Raw genomic sequence first — 15553 nt, 5'->3', positions numbered from 1 at the left:
AAAATACGTGTGTGTGTATCGAAGACTGGGGGCTTAGTGGATTTATTGGTGCCCTTATTTAACTTTGCAATAGTCTTCCGAAGTTTGGACATGAATGTAAATTGAAATATTTTAAAAATAGTTTACATCATTGCTTGTGCCTATCTTCTGAAATTTGTCAACTTCCTCACTATCTTGAGAAGATAGGCTAACACATTCTATGTGATGGAAAACTTTTCAAAGCTGTCTTTCACATCTCAGGATGTGTAAAGCCCTGCCCATAGCTTCATTCTCTGGCAGAAATACTAAACCAGTTACCCACATAGATAAAAACACTATTCCAAACAAAATCTAACATTAAGCAAAGAGCTTTGGTATTGGTTCAATTCTCGCTTTCTATCTCAAATACGAAATTTTACGATTTTAAGGAAAACAACTTCGTATGCATGTTCATTATCATTTTCCAGGAAAGCCAAAGATTAGCAGGCCAAAAGAATTGGAAAACTTCACTTTAAAAGCCTTGACATTTTGCCCTTAGTTACCTGTGTGTTGAAAAGCAAAGGCCTAGTAATGACTTAATTATTCTCTTCTTTTCTCTAGCGGAGTTTGTGTTTTGTAGATGTAAAGAAAAGAGCCTTGACTATTTCTGGCTTCTCTGCCCAGGGAAGGGAAGAACTGGCTAAAAAAGTACACATTCCTAGCAGATATTTCTTATTGACAGTGTATGGTATTCTGTGAGCTGTGGAAGACAGATGCCCTTTTATTGGGGGCAGGGAGAAGATGTAGCAAAGGACCAGTTTTCCTGGAGATCCTATTACGTGAAGGGACTTATACTAGACACATCATGGAGAAAATCAGAAAGAAAGCTGCTTAATGAGACCCACTCCTGGATGCAGCCACTCTCAATTCTCAGTGTCTTTGGGAAGCAAGTTTCGCCATCCACTTGTCTAAACAGATAATGACAGCAGAGGTGCTACACACCTTCTCCCTGTGACTTGTGAATGCCTTTGGTGCTCCCAAATAAGGAACTCCTCTCACTGCTGTCTGCTCTGAGCTGTATTTCATTTTGATAGCCATTTGCAGGAGACACCTTTGAACTCCATGCAATGTAAAAGATGTGGTTGAGAAATTCTTCAGTGGAATTTCTTCTCCTTTCCACCACCCTCATTTTCCTCTGGGTGATTTAGAGCTTGAAGATTAGGTACTTAGAGACAGTATGTCTGACCCACCTTTAAAAATACACATTAAGACTCACACAATTTGAAGAAAAAAGAAGCCAACAAACAAAACAAAACAAACAAACAAAAAAACCTTGAGAAGGCCAAAGGATTATAATATTGAGGAACTATGGTATATGGTTAAATTTAGAAATCAGAAGAGTTGAAAGACAATATGTGGAAAAAATTGTTTTTATTGAATTACAGATTCAGCTATTCCCAGTTTCACTTTCACTTGCTGGATCATAATGATCATAATGTCCAGTGTCTTCTTCCAATTTAATTTTAGTGTCGTCCCTCTAAAGTAAATATGCTTGAGAGTAGGCATACTTACTGTTAGGAGATGGTACACCTCTTTGGTTCATCTCCAGTGTACTCATTCATAATAATGTAACTTTGGCATAAATTGCTCATTGCCTTCTGTCTTTTCCCCAATAATGTAGCCAACGTATTTTGAGTAATGTTGCTTCTGAAAACAAATACAACTCCTTAACTTTCATCTTGAAATATTTAAACATGAAATCTAAATTACAGCGCTTCATCAGTCAATGTCCAGCAGCACAAAGTGATTTTCTTGCACCTCTGGTGAATTCATATCTTGTCAGTAATCAGTGAGTTTCTACTTCTCAGGTGCATGTTTATTTTTCTGGGTTACATTGATCAGTCGTGGTTTCAGCCGTTTTTACCTTGGAGTTTGTACCCTGTGATTTGAGGGCCTTGGAAGGCTTTTGAAGGTCGAATATTCTAATATCTGAGCATACACTTTCAAGAGAAGGTAATTGGAATACAGGCATCTATGTCTGATGGCATTTGGAAGATCTCAGCTGATGTCGTCTTTTCTTTTTCACTTTGGGGCCATAGGAGAAGCAGCAACCTTTGTGGAAAAGTACAGCCTTTGGAGTCAAACCAAATTTGATTAAAATTCCAGACCTACTACGACCTTGGATCAATTGCTTGGTATCTTTGAAACACAGTTTCTTCCTCTGTAAAATAAGGATTATAATATCCACCTTAGTATTTTTTTTTAACCATTTCCCACATGTCAGGCATCATTTTCACATGGACTAAAGGCAAGCATTATGATCCTTCACACTTTACAAGTTACTATACAGAGGTTTAGAGAGGTTAAAAAAACACCCAAGAACACACATAGTTGTTAAGTAGTGGGTCCTCTTGTTGATTCTCTTATTTCAGTAGAATTTGTTTTTAGAAAAGGACGCGCAGGGTCCAAAAATACATACATAATAAATATAGTTTCCCCCATGTGATTTAGTTTAAGCCCTTGGGTATATATTAGAGATATACTAAAGTATTAATACTGCAGTGTTAAAGCTGTAATTTCTATTTCACCTATGTTGCTGCATCACATACTGATGCTGTTTGAGGGTGTGCTTTTAAGTGGCTGTGGAGGACTATATGCTATGAGAGCTGCTTTATGCTTTTCTTTTTGAAGATGTTGATGGTGCTCTCATCTTGATGAGCACAACTCCTTTTCAGTGAAGATTCTGGATAAATGTCTGTTGCATGGAATTGAATGCTAGTCTACAAGGCAATTTTTATACCTTAGATGAAGAGTGGATACCATTTGCAGAAGAACTTGACATTCTCAGGGAGTCATTTTATAGCCTAAAAGAATTTTATATTTGTGATTGTATGACTCTTGATAAAGAATAAAAAAAAAGAGAATGATTTACTTGGAATTTAAAAGTTTCATTCCACTATGGCTTCATCTGCTGCCCATTTGCAGGACACTGATAACTTCAACTTCTTCTCCCGCTTCATCTGCAGGCTCTTGAAGTCTGTGGGATGTCCAAGTGTGTATAGAAACTCGGAAATAGCACAGTCGCTCTGGTTAAGAATAACATGTCAGTTTTCTTTTCTTGCTTTTGTGTGCTCTCTGGAGCTCACCCATGCATGATGTTCCAGTGGACTTCAAAGGCAAGTCTATGGTTGGATTAGCTCCACAGGACAGAGAGCAAGGTAAGAAATAGGCTTAGTGCTATCAAGGCCCACTGGGGAACTGATAGAGCCAAGCTATGTGGTTTCCAAAATGATTTGTTCATTCATGTCCTCATGGAAGAATAGGCAAATTTGTGTAATACTTTCTATTTTATTGTCACCATTAAAATTTCTGCATTTTCAATATGGTGTCTGGACAGTACTCCAAAAGTCTGATTTATAGTTATACAATACCTGCACTTGAGGGGTTGAAGATCTAAAAAAAGAGATATAGATATAATACATTTGGAATTAGAAAATACTACTAAAGTCATAACGACATAAAATATTCAAATCACAGGGTAATTTGGGGTATTAAAAAAGGAATGGAGGAAAGAATGGTGTATACATCAGAAATTGCAACTAAGAGATATTTGCTTCCCAGAAGTTGCCAGCAAAGATGGGCTTCTTACGGAATTCTAGAGCCAGGCATTACTGAGGGAAGGAAGGTGGAAGATTAAGTGATTTAAAGACTCAGGACGCACTTCAGGGGAAGGTTTAGAAATCAAATAGGAATGGTTAGATGATGAGGTTATGGAGGTGACTTGACTGAGAATAATATGGCAGACTAAGGAGGGTTAAGAGACATAGTGGATGGGGCGGAGTCAGGTGCCCACATACGCTTCGAAGTTAGGAAAGCCAACAATATAAAGTATCAATGTGGAAACCTAAGGAGGAAGTAGATGTGGTGAGGTCCATGGATAAGCAGTGGAAGCAACCCTAGCAGTCCTGCTGAGTATTGGTGATAGGCTTTTTCATGAAGACTTGAAGCCATGGAAAGGCAGATGAAGAATCTTAATTTTCAGAAATCAAAAGACCAGATAGGAAAGGCCACAATAATCCAGGTGAGAGTGCAACAGATCCAGAACTGAGACCACAGCTACAATGTGAAAACCAAAAAGGAGGATAAATTTAATAGTTGTAAAAGATTATATAAAACAAAATAACAACAACATCAGCACAATTTAACACTATAGGAGAGGAGGATTCAGAAACATTAAAGGATAGAAAAAAATTAAAAACAACTGGTTATAGGTTTTGCTTCTCTGATAGAAAAGCTACTCATAGAGCAGGACTGAGTAAGAATATGCAGGATCCCAGCAAACTTTTAAGGGACCAAACATACTTATTGCATAGTTTTTCTTCTGTCTCTGGAATGAAGAAGAGAAAGGATAAGGTTATTTCTTTGCACTGTGATTTATTCCATTTTATCTTCAGGATCACAAGTATGTGTTGCTTAAATTTATATAAAGCTAAAAGTACTTTTTAATTGTCTAGTTCCCCTCTGCCAGTTCTTTGAGGTCATTTTATTCAGCATTGTCTAGGGAGACATTGCAAGGAGAAATTGCAATCTGTGTGGTAAAGAAATCCATAGACTTGGTATGACTGACTGTCAGATTGAATCTCAGCTGTGGTTATATCCTTTTAGTGAATAGAGCAGAAACAGAAATGAATTATTTGTCTCCAAAAATTGTCTTTCTGACTTTGCTTTTGGAGACAGTGGCATATGTATTAAGGCTGGAACAATTCTGCTTTGATTTGTCATCAAACACTTGGTATTGGACTTTGAAAGGGAAGGAAAATATTGTGTAATTCAAATGAGCTTTTCATTTGAAAACGAAAAGGCTCTTTGTATAGCTATTGTTCCTAATTATTATCAGTAGATATTTCTTTGCTAAGATGTACACCATAAGTTTATGACCTGAGAACTACTCAATATTTTCTTCAGTATCTATAAATCATATTTTGATGTAATTTCCTACATTGTAGAAAGTATAGCTAAATTATCTGTAGTCTTCTCTTAACTGGAAATTCTGGTAGAGGAAACCGTGAAGTGGAAGCATCTCATTTTATTGTCGTAAGGAAGGCTGAACTCAGAGAAAGGAGTTGTTTAAGGTCACACAGCTAGGTAATGGCAGAGCCAGGAAAGTCTCAAAGCTATTTATACCCAGATGAACCTCCTGTAACTATGATGTACTATCCCTTCTCAGTGTAGGAGATTCTGAACTGTAGATGAACACCGGCGAGTATAATTGGCATTCCCCAATAAATCAGGTATCAGCCTGGATGTTTCATAGTGTGCCCATACACCTATCATACAAGCATTATTATAAATAAAGTGTAAGCACTCTGATAGTGACTGACAGGGCATAAATAGGAATTAAAATGAGACTTTTAGTGAGCACTAATTATTTAAGAAATTGCCTTTTGTCTGATTTCCTTAGGAGATTTAACAAGAAAACAATATACCTGACTCCATTTTATTCCATGTTTTGGTTGCTATAGAGCCTGCCATCCTAGAACCAGGGCAAATTGCTCCCAAAGTTTCTCAAATGGAAAAGAGAAGAAGTAGAGAAGCCTCTAGTAGAGCTGTGGTCTGGGTTGGCACTCGGGCACCAGTGCTCCATGGCTCAAGTGCATCCGTCCATCCTCATGTTTCTTTTGTCCCAAATGCCCTCTCCCTTGTCCTGGTACCTCTCCATCATTATTCTAATCGCTCTCCTTCTCATCTTATTCAAACCTCTTGAAAATTTGGTGTATCTGTACTTTGGATGTTTCCTTGTCTTTTTTTTTTTGTTTGAGAAAAGGTCTCACTCTGTTGCCCAGCCTGGAGTGCAGTGGCACAGTCATAGCCCACTGCAGCCTCAAACTCTTGGGCTCAAGCAATCTTCCCACCTCAGTCTCCCAAGTAGCTAGGACTACAGGCACGCATACCACTGTACCTGCCTAATTCTTTTATTTTTATTTTTTGTAGAGATGAGGCTCTCTGTATATTGCCCAGGCTATTCTACAACACCTGGCCTCGAGTGATCCTCCTGCCTTGGCCTCCCAAAGTGCTGAGATTATAGGCATAAGCCACAGTGTCCAGCCTTTTCTTTGTTTTACAATTTCCAGCATCTGGCTTCTGCTCCTGCCTCACTACTGATGAACCAGTAGTTCCTGAATTGCTCAATCCAATGGGCTTTAAAATTCTTTCCTAGATCTCTCTGTGCATTTGACCCCGTTGATACCTCCCTCCCTCTGAAAGTTGTCCATTCCCCTGGCTTCTACCGTATCATACCCTCTGGGTGGTCCTCTAATTATGCCTTTTCGCCTCTTTCCTGGACTTCTCTTCTTCCTCTTCCCCTGGGTTCATCCTCAGCCTGTTGCTCTTGCCCTGTACACTTTCCCTCAGTACTCTCATCCACCGTCATGGTTTGCAGCTACTCAGACATTTTATTTGTAGCTCAGTCTTTTGTCTGCAGTTCAGACTCAAATATCCAACTGTTTGCCATATCCAACATGCACTCTCCAACCTAACATGTGCAAACTAACCTCGTCATCATCCTCCTTAACCTGGTTCCTCATTCTATGCTCTCTGTCTCGTTTTGTGGCACCACTCATTCATCCAAACTAGAAACCTAAGAGTCACTTTTGGCTCTCTTTTGCCCACTTTTGTTTTCCATATCAAACCCGGTACCAGGAACTGCTAATTTTTCTTTCTTTTCTTTTCTTTCCTTTTTTTTTTTTTTTTTTTGAGACGGAGTCTCGCTCTGTCACCCAGGTTGGAGTGCAGTGGCGTGATCTCGGCTCACTGCAAACTCTGCCTCCTGGGTTCACGCCATTCTCCTGCCTCAGCCTCCCGAGTAGCTGGGACTACAGGCGGCCACCACCAGGCCTGCTATTTTTTTTTTCTGTTTTTAATAGAGACGGGGTTTCACCATGTTAGCCAGGATGGTCTCGATCTCCTGACCTCGGGGTCTGCCCCGCTCAGCCTCCCAAAGTGCTGGGATTAGGGAACTGCTAATTTTTCATGCTAAATATTTCGTGAATCCATCTGCAAGGCTCACAATCACTACCACTGTTGTAGTTGAGAACTACTGCTACTTCTGACGTTTCATCTCTTGCTTGGACATCTGCACCATACAAATGACCTTTCTTCCATTAGCCTTGTCACCATGCAATCCACCTAACATACAACCCAAAGCAGACCTGCTGTGTGCAACCTTAAAACCCTCTAGTGTTTCCCTACTCTGCCAGATAAAGTGCAAAATATTCCCAAGTTAAATTCTAGCCTTAAATCTGCTGCTTCCTCCCTCTTTCTAGTCTTATCTCTAACAATTTCCTGTCTTGCACTTTGCTTTCCAGCTACATGCAACAGCTTGGAATTCTACACATGAACCATATTATTTCTTTGCACATACTGTCTACTTTGCCTCTAAGTCTCTTCTCACTCTTCTTTCCTGGCCCACTCCTACTTTTTCTTCAGTCAACACAAGTGTATCACCTCATCCAAGAACCTTTCTCTTATGCGTCCTGTCCCCACCCCCATCCAGCTAACCTTAGCCTTATCAATAACCTGTACATAATCCAGTCATTACGTTGATTATATCAGTATCCAATTTGTGTTAACCTGAGCTATTCAGTTCATTGATAGCTGTTAGCAACTTATTTTCTTCAACTAAATTCAGACTTCCTTGAATAAGAATTTGGCACAGAACTGGAACGATCTTTGTCTGCTCCGCCGCTGATAATTGAGTCATGAAGCTGTTCATGTAAGGATGCATTTATATATTTTTTTAACTTTTAATTTTTTTCTTTCGTTTCTTCTGAGGAAGAGCAAATGAGTCACAGATACAAGTATCTTTTATCTTTTCTTGTGACATCCATACTTTATGTATATTTTACGCCAAAAGCAGGCTAAAATTAAGGAAGATGAAGTTATTGGCTTGCCTGGAGCATCATAGTGTCAAAGTGTCACAAGAATCTGTTTTCTGTTTCCAGAACAATCCTCTTACTATTTTATTACCTTGTTTCTCTGTGATTTTTTAAACATTTGAAGGTCTATTTTATGTTAGTTTTATTCAGTCACATACTAAGAACACGGATTTCCCAGGGTGGCCAGTTACCATGCCAAAGAAAGTCTTTTAAAAGCTTTATTTATCCACATTTCAGATATATTTTTTTCATACCGAGAAATAGCATGCTGAGCTTTGCCGTCCCCAAAAATACTACACATGCTATTTTCTCAGGAAGAAGAGTGAGGTTTATTTTTTGTTAATGAAATGCCAAACAAGCCTGGCTGATGTGCCAGGCAGAATTAAATTGGAGCATCTTTGGCAGTAGTCTTCATTGTTCCATCCGTGCAAGTGTTTTATGAAAATTTAGCTGAAACATTTTTAAAAAATGTTTTGGCCAGATTCTTTTTAGAATAAAGTTGGGACATTCAGAAATTTGGGCAGTACTCATGATATTATAAATATTTCCAAGACTGACTAAATAAGCCCCATTGTGATCTTACTCATTTGATTCAGGCTGTTCTTTCCACATCCATCTCAAAATTTCAGCCCTTGGCCAACATGAACATGAATGTAGTGACAAAGTTCAGATTTACAAACATTGTAAAGTCATTCTATTTTTAATTTAAATTCCCTCAACCTATGCTTTACGACACTGTTTATTCACTGTCTCTTTTTGTTCCTCCTAATATCAGAGAAGGAACAAACATACATGCCTTAAGGAATCCCTTTGGAAACCAAAGTTTCCAAAAAGCACACACCGAAATGGAAAATAGACAAAAGGTACATTCCAGGTTTTAAGTACATTGTCCAGTTTTTATTAACATCTTGGGGATTGGCAAACTTTTACTTAGCTAGTTTAGTGAGTATTTTAGTTTTTGTGGAGAATAAGAGGTCTATTATGAATACTTATCTCTTCTGTGGTAGCTCAAAAGTGGTCAGAGACAATACCTAAAGAGAAGAGTGTGACTGTGTTCCAATAAACTTTATTGACACAAACAGGCAACAGCCTGGGTTAGGCCACTGGTCATGGTTTGCCAGCCCTCCATGTAGCTTCCCATTGCTCCTCATTACTTCCATTAGTAACTTTTTTTTTGTTTTGATTTTTGACATCATGGAAATAAATATTTATGCTTTACTTCCATCATGAGTAAAATTGTAGGTTATATCAAAGACAAATGCAGGAATTTCTCAAAGATTAGAAAAAATTGATACTCTTAAGATTTTTTTCCCACATTTTATTTATTTGTTTATGGGGTGGTTAGTGCAGAGGAACCCGGAAGCCCCTCATGCCAAGCACCACCCAAGACTTTTCTATTTTGAAGAAATAGAACTTCTTCAACTGCTTACACAACTGTAAGTTTCTTGAGGGGAGCAAATACATGAGAATTTGTCTTATACTCTCACTATGACCAGGTGCATGGCTCATGGGACAGTCATATTTTCAAATGAATGAATGAATGACTAGGGCACTGTAAGCTATTGTCAGTTTGATAATATTGTGGACAAAATATGAGACTTGAATTTTTAGTTTCTTGGCCCTTTGTGCTCTGTTATTTCAAAGCTTCTAATAAAGGGCTAAAGAACCACACGGTTGATGATGGTGAAAGTGGGATGTGCTTTCACCTAAGCCCATGTTCCGAAACAGCTACTCATGGAGGTTTTTGTGGTAAGCATGTATAGATAGGTTTTAAAAGTAGGGTACAATTTTATTTCTAGTGCTTTAAATCTGTTCAGTTAAAACAAGAAAGAACATTCTTTTTGCGGTGAATGTGGGCTGAAAGCAAGATGGATTTACTAGTATTTTCTATTCCTTAGATTTGAGGTTAACATGGGCATAATGTCCTGGATGAAGCTTTGGAAGTACTTGTGAAGGGTAAGTGGCCGTAAGCCAGAAAAGATGCTATGTCCCTCAATTAAAAAATGTTTATTTTACAGAACAATGTGACCAACAGAAATTGGTAGACTCGATGATTTGAAAAAGCTTGTAATTACACTTGGTGTTCTCTATGTGGAGGTGCTATGATGTATATCTCCTTCATTTCTTTAAAAAATAATTGTAAAAATAATAGCTATATTGAAATTTAAATAGTGAAAAGGAACTGTACCCCTGCCCTCCCCAATTCTACTTCTTTTCCCAGAAGAACTATTAATTGATTTTTGTCATTTTACACTTTTTCTTTAAGTACACTTGTCTATGTGTGTATGTAAAGCCTAAGTGGGGCGATATTATACTTAATGTTCTACAAGTTGCTTTTTGACCTAATATATGTAATGTATCATTCCATGCTAGCCAATGTAAACCTCCTTCATTCTCTTTATTACTGTACTGCCCTTTATATAACCATTTTATATGTTCCTTTCTTTCTTCTTTTAGCACTATGGACTGTGCTTTGCTTATATGCTAAAGATACTTGTATTAGTTAATTAAGGAGATGGAAACAGCTCTTCTTCTTGTGGTGGGGAAATGAATATCTACCTTTATTAATCTAGTTCTACTTTTAAGTGATTTATGAATGATTGTCGATGGCGTTGTAGAGTTTTATAGCCCTCTGCCAAATATGTCCTCAGTTCTTACAGTGATATATTTTTGTGTAAATGGGTGTGTCTATAGCAATACAACCATAAGAGCTATGCCTGCACATGCACGCACACTAACATATGCAGATTTATTTATTTCAAGTAGACAGTTCAGATGGCCAAGCTCAGAAGTGGAAATCATTCTGACATGTATCTGCCTTTTGTGACAATGGCATCCTTACAGATATAGTGCAGATGCTGAGCTTTTAGAATATCCTACCATTCTACAATAATTGCTACATGCTTTTAGCCATATTAACAAGAGCATCTTTAGCTTCCTATGTGCCAAAACCTTTTTACTATTCAGAGACGGCTATTTTTAAAATTTCAGAATTTGCTTGCAGCCTTATTCTCTGCAAGATCTTCCCATCGATTTCAACTGTGTCAAACTACGATAAAAACAGAGGAAAACAAGGATAGACTATACATGTCACTCACATTGGCTGAGAAATAAGCTGAGAGAGCAAGAATTGTATGATGAAGGAATAAATGTATCATCATTTGAAAAAGAGCTCTTCTCTTTCAAGCTATATATAACTCTTCCATTGTAAACTGAGTAAGACTATTAATAGCAGTAATTATAATACCTTAGACTTTTCTAGTGCCATATAATTTACAGAGTCTTCCTTAGCTTTTAATTCCTTTCGTCTTTTTGACAGTCTCATCAATTAGTCGGCACAGAGCTTATTATTTCCTCTCTATTTCCCCTTTCTTCAGTTACTTCTTGCTGTTCTTTCCACACCTGGTGGATCGGGGTCAGGCATGTAGAAGACTTCCAGCCTTGAACACTACCCACAAGGCATTATGTTTGGGCAAAATGCTTGGTGATATGTTAGAATGTGGACATTTGTGCTGAGGTTAACATCCCCTTAGGAGAATACAAATCATCAAAAAGCTCAGATCAGATAACTTAGAATGATTGAAGTCATGCTGCATTTTTGAAATAGAGAACTGTGACTATTAAAAATAGATAGCATGGATTAATTCCAAAGATTTATTCTCAGTTATACCATAGAGTCATTTGCATTCCATCCATTTCTCTAGTAAATTAGCCACTGATAATCATAATTATGACCCTTAGGTACAATAAGACAATGAAATGCCTCCTGAATTATTAAAAAGTGTTAATTTATGTCTACTCTATATGCAGTTTTTGAGTATTTTACTGCATTTCCACTCACTGAAAATTGGTTACCTGTACATATGATAGATACATAAGATTAAATTTTACTCAGAGTAATATTTCATTAGGAGAAATTCCTATTCCTAGTGTTGAGCAAATGTGGTTATGTTATATACACATTTCCTCTAGATTTCTGTTTGATATACATGATCTTGACTGACTTGCTTGTTAGCTTTAGGTAATTACTTAAGAAAAATAATGCCAAGCATCTGCCTGATAATTTGTTATGAGCCAACATTGTCACATACATTAATTTATTTATTATATGAGCCCCCAAAGGCATTATTACCTTATTTTATAAAATAAGCCTCAGGAAGCATAAGTGGTTTGCTCAAAGCCACATAGCTAATAAGTGGCAAAGAGGAGACACAGGTCCATCTGTCCAAGTCAAGAACTTTTTCCATCAAGGTGCAGCCATGTTGGAAACTAGTCTCCTAGCATTTATGTCAGGGCGTTTCAGCAAGCCTTGGGCCTCTCCACATGTAGGCCCACCTGGCAGTGTTTCTTTTTAGAGCTTGTCCAAGCAGGTAATATCAACCAACAAGCCAGAGATTCAGAAAACTTGTAATCCTGATTATCTGTGCAAAGGGATAATGTTTCCCGTAATACATTGTATTCCATCAACTTGGAGAGAGGTACACAGAATGCATCCTTTTGTAGAGACTGCTTTATTTATTCTACAAGCCAGACCATGATAGAGTAGGACTCTTTGTAATAGCCTTTTACCATAGGTAAGAATGGTAAGCTTTGAAAAAAAATACAGGTATAGACATTCTCCATTTACCTTGGATACAAAACAAGTTTTCTGCCTTTGTCTGATAAAAAGAACAGGCAGTGCCCACTCTAAAAAGGCAATGTGAAATAAGAGAGAACTCTGAATGGGCTTAATAATCACCTCCTGCTTTTTAAAAAAATTCTAATCAGAAATCTGTTTTTAAACAAGCTGCCCTAATGTGAATAAGTGACATAGCAAAGTCATTACCTTGAACATGCTCCTATGAAAAGCAGCAAAAGAAGGTGAGGGCCGTCTTTGAGGAAGACAGACCTTTCCCATTAATATTAAATAATTATTTGTAAGAAACAAATGATGTCTGAAGGTAGGGCTGATCTAGAGAAATTGGAAACATTAGAGCAGGTTTCAACTTTTTCATGAGATATTACTGATACTGAATGTAAATTTCCAACCAGAATAAAGCTGATAACAAAGCAATACTACATTCATTCATTCTGGAATATTAAAGAGAGATGGCTTCTGTATATATTAACCCACTTATAATTATTTCTGACATGTTGAGTGTACTGGGGACAGAGAGAATAGAGGGTGATTGGGAGAAACGAATTTTTAATGGGATGTCAGTCTTCAAAGATTTGAATGAGTCGTCCCAGAAATGATCATTCTTTAAGTATGACATAGCCACTTAATAAACGAACAGAGAAAATATTGAAAGGAATTCTGTCAACATTCTGGAATGACTGTAATTTTGCACAATCAAGCAAAATGACAAGATCAAGCTTGATGTCATGCTATATGACTTGTAATTCTGTGAAATTATAAAACTTATGAACAAAAGGGAATGAGAAATGTGTAGCATTGACGTGGGAGCAGCAGGGAGATGAGGAGCCTGAGATTCCAGTTCTGTCCCCTCTGACCTTGCTGATATGCAAATTGTTTCATTATGTAAAAAATAGCAGGGGTGAAACAATCAAGGTTTCCTAAGAAAAGAATTTCCAGTTTCACCACAGAAAAGATAAGTTTTGCATTTGGAACATCTGAGAGCATCTAAAGTGTTGTCTCATTAAAATTTATGATCATCAGAATTAATTCACATTCATTTCTTTAAGAATCAAATCACCTGGGTTAGATTTGTGTGTGGAATCATAAGAAAAGGATAATGAGAAATGACAGCAGGTCTACGGAGTAGCCAACGAGAGACACTGGGTAGATGTGACCTTTTTTAAACTTTCCATTTGATATTTGGAGATTATTTGTTAGACTTCATATATAATATGAAATAAGGAGTATCCTTTCTAAAACTTAAAAGATCTAAATGTCTTTAAAAGAGACCTAAACATGCAGCAAAAAGAAAAATGAAACTGCCACAAGAAAATAATAATTTTGTAGTTTGTTCAGAAAATCTGAAAAACACATTTGATGGACCTCGAGCAGCTGGGGTGGAGGGAGTGGGGCATTGAGTAGCAGCAGAAACAGCTGCAGCTAATAATGTTTGTTGAAGATACTGGAGATAACGCTGTGACTGACACTGTGCTTAACATAGAAAGTCTGAACATCAGATAACTTCCCCACATAGTTACTGCAACAGTCCATTCCCTTTGCTAGGGAAGCCTCATTCTCTCCAGTGAAACCAGGTTGCCTTGTTTAGCTCCTCACAGTCTTTGTTCTTCACATCCCCCTGGTTGTCTGTGCCAATAATTCACGGTTGAGGTTGCTGACATCTCTTGCCAGTAGAAGTCGTGTGTGTCTTTCCCTGTGTTTCCATTTTCCTTCTAATCAGTTAATTGCTGTGAAGAATTTATTTCTTCTCTAACACTTCAACTGTCTCCTTTTACCCCCACTGGTTCTAATTCTAAAACTGCTGCTCACTCTGTGAGACTTTCAGCAGAAGGCTGTCTCTGGGACATGCCGTCCCCATCTAGAGACCTGGAGACTGATGATTGCTGAGATCCCATTTCAGAATGAGAGTTTTCTGGCCAGGCGCAGTGGCTCACACCTGTAATCCAGCACTTTGGGAGGCTGAAGCGGGTGGATCACCTGAGGTCAGGAGTTTGAGATCAGCCTGGCCAACATGGTGAAACCCCATCTCTATTAAAAATACAAAAATTAGCTGGTGGTGCATGCCTGTGATCCCAGCTACTCAGAAGGCTGAGGCAGGAGAATCGCTTGAACCTGGGAGGCACAGGTTGCAGCGAGGAACCTAGGTGGGGCAGTTAGGATTCACATTGAGACACATTGATTGTGCCTTGTTTTCAGTCTACTCTCTTTGTCCCTGATGAGGCTACATACCAACCTCTTTATTCAAAACTTTAATTCTTGATCAAGCCACTATCTATATACATCAAAACTTTCTTTCTTTGAGGATTGCCAAAGAATATCTGGTCCCTGAGGTACTGGGAAACAAGGCAAAGGTGTCTCTCTTCACTGCTAGCTCCTTGGGGACCAGCAAGCAGCTCTCAAGTTCCATGGTGGCCAAACTGGAAAAAGGCAGTTCAGTGCATCCTGGGAATATCCAGGCGAAAGTTGTGAGATTTACCTAGAATAGCTTCTGGGCCTCTGGGGTTTTCACACTGTCTCTGATGAAGGTGTCCATTTTAGAACTCAAGCAAAAAGGTTTCAATCCGTTCCGTTTTCTTTGTATAAATTTACCCAATACCTCCACGCAAGTGGGCACTCAGTAATTAATTTTCTCCCAGTCGTTGCGTTACACTTTCTTTGGGATGGAAATTTCTATTTTATGCTCCAGAGTAGCCATGTCTAACTCACCCATGTCTAACTGACCTCAAAGAGTTGGGACTTAAACATCAGCCTAAGCACTCAGATTATTGAGAAGTATGCATAGAAAATGGACAAACTTAAGATATGGACAATTCTACTGATGTTTAATTGCACAATTGTTAAAATTGCATCACTGCCATCAAGGTCAATTTGACTTAAGTAACTCTACTTAGAAATATGAATTATGATATAAAAACAATTAAGCAAGCAATATTTTATGTTATTTAAAACGTTGCTGTATAGGAGAAGCTACTTTTAGGCCAGGCACAATGGCTCACACCTATAATTCCAGCGCTTTGGGAAGCTG

This window comes from Rhinopithecus bieti, unplaced genomic scaffold (assembly GCF_001698545.2).
Source record: "Rhinopithecus bieti isolate Rb0 unplaced genomic scaffold, ASM169854v2 scaffold_23405, whole genome shotgun sequence".
Classification (NCBI taxonomy): domain Eukaryota; kingdom Metazoa; phylum Chordata; class Mammalia; order Primates; family Cercopithecidae; genus Rhinopithecus; species Rhinopithecus bieti.
The sequence above is the reverse complement of the archived record's forward strand: the minus strand, read 5'-3'. Positions refer to the sequence as shown.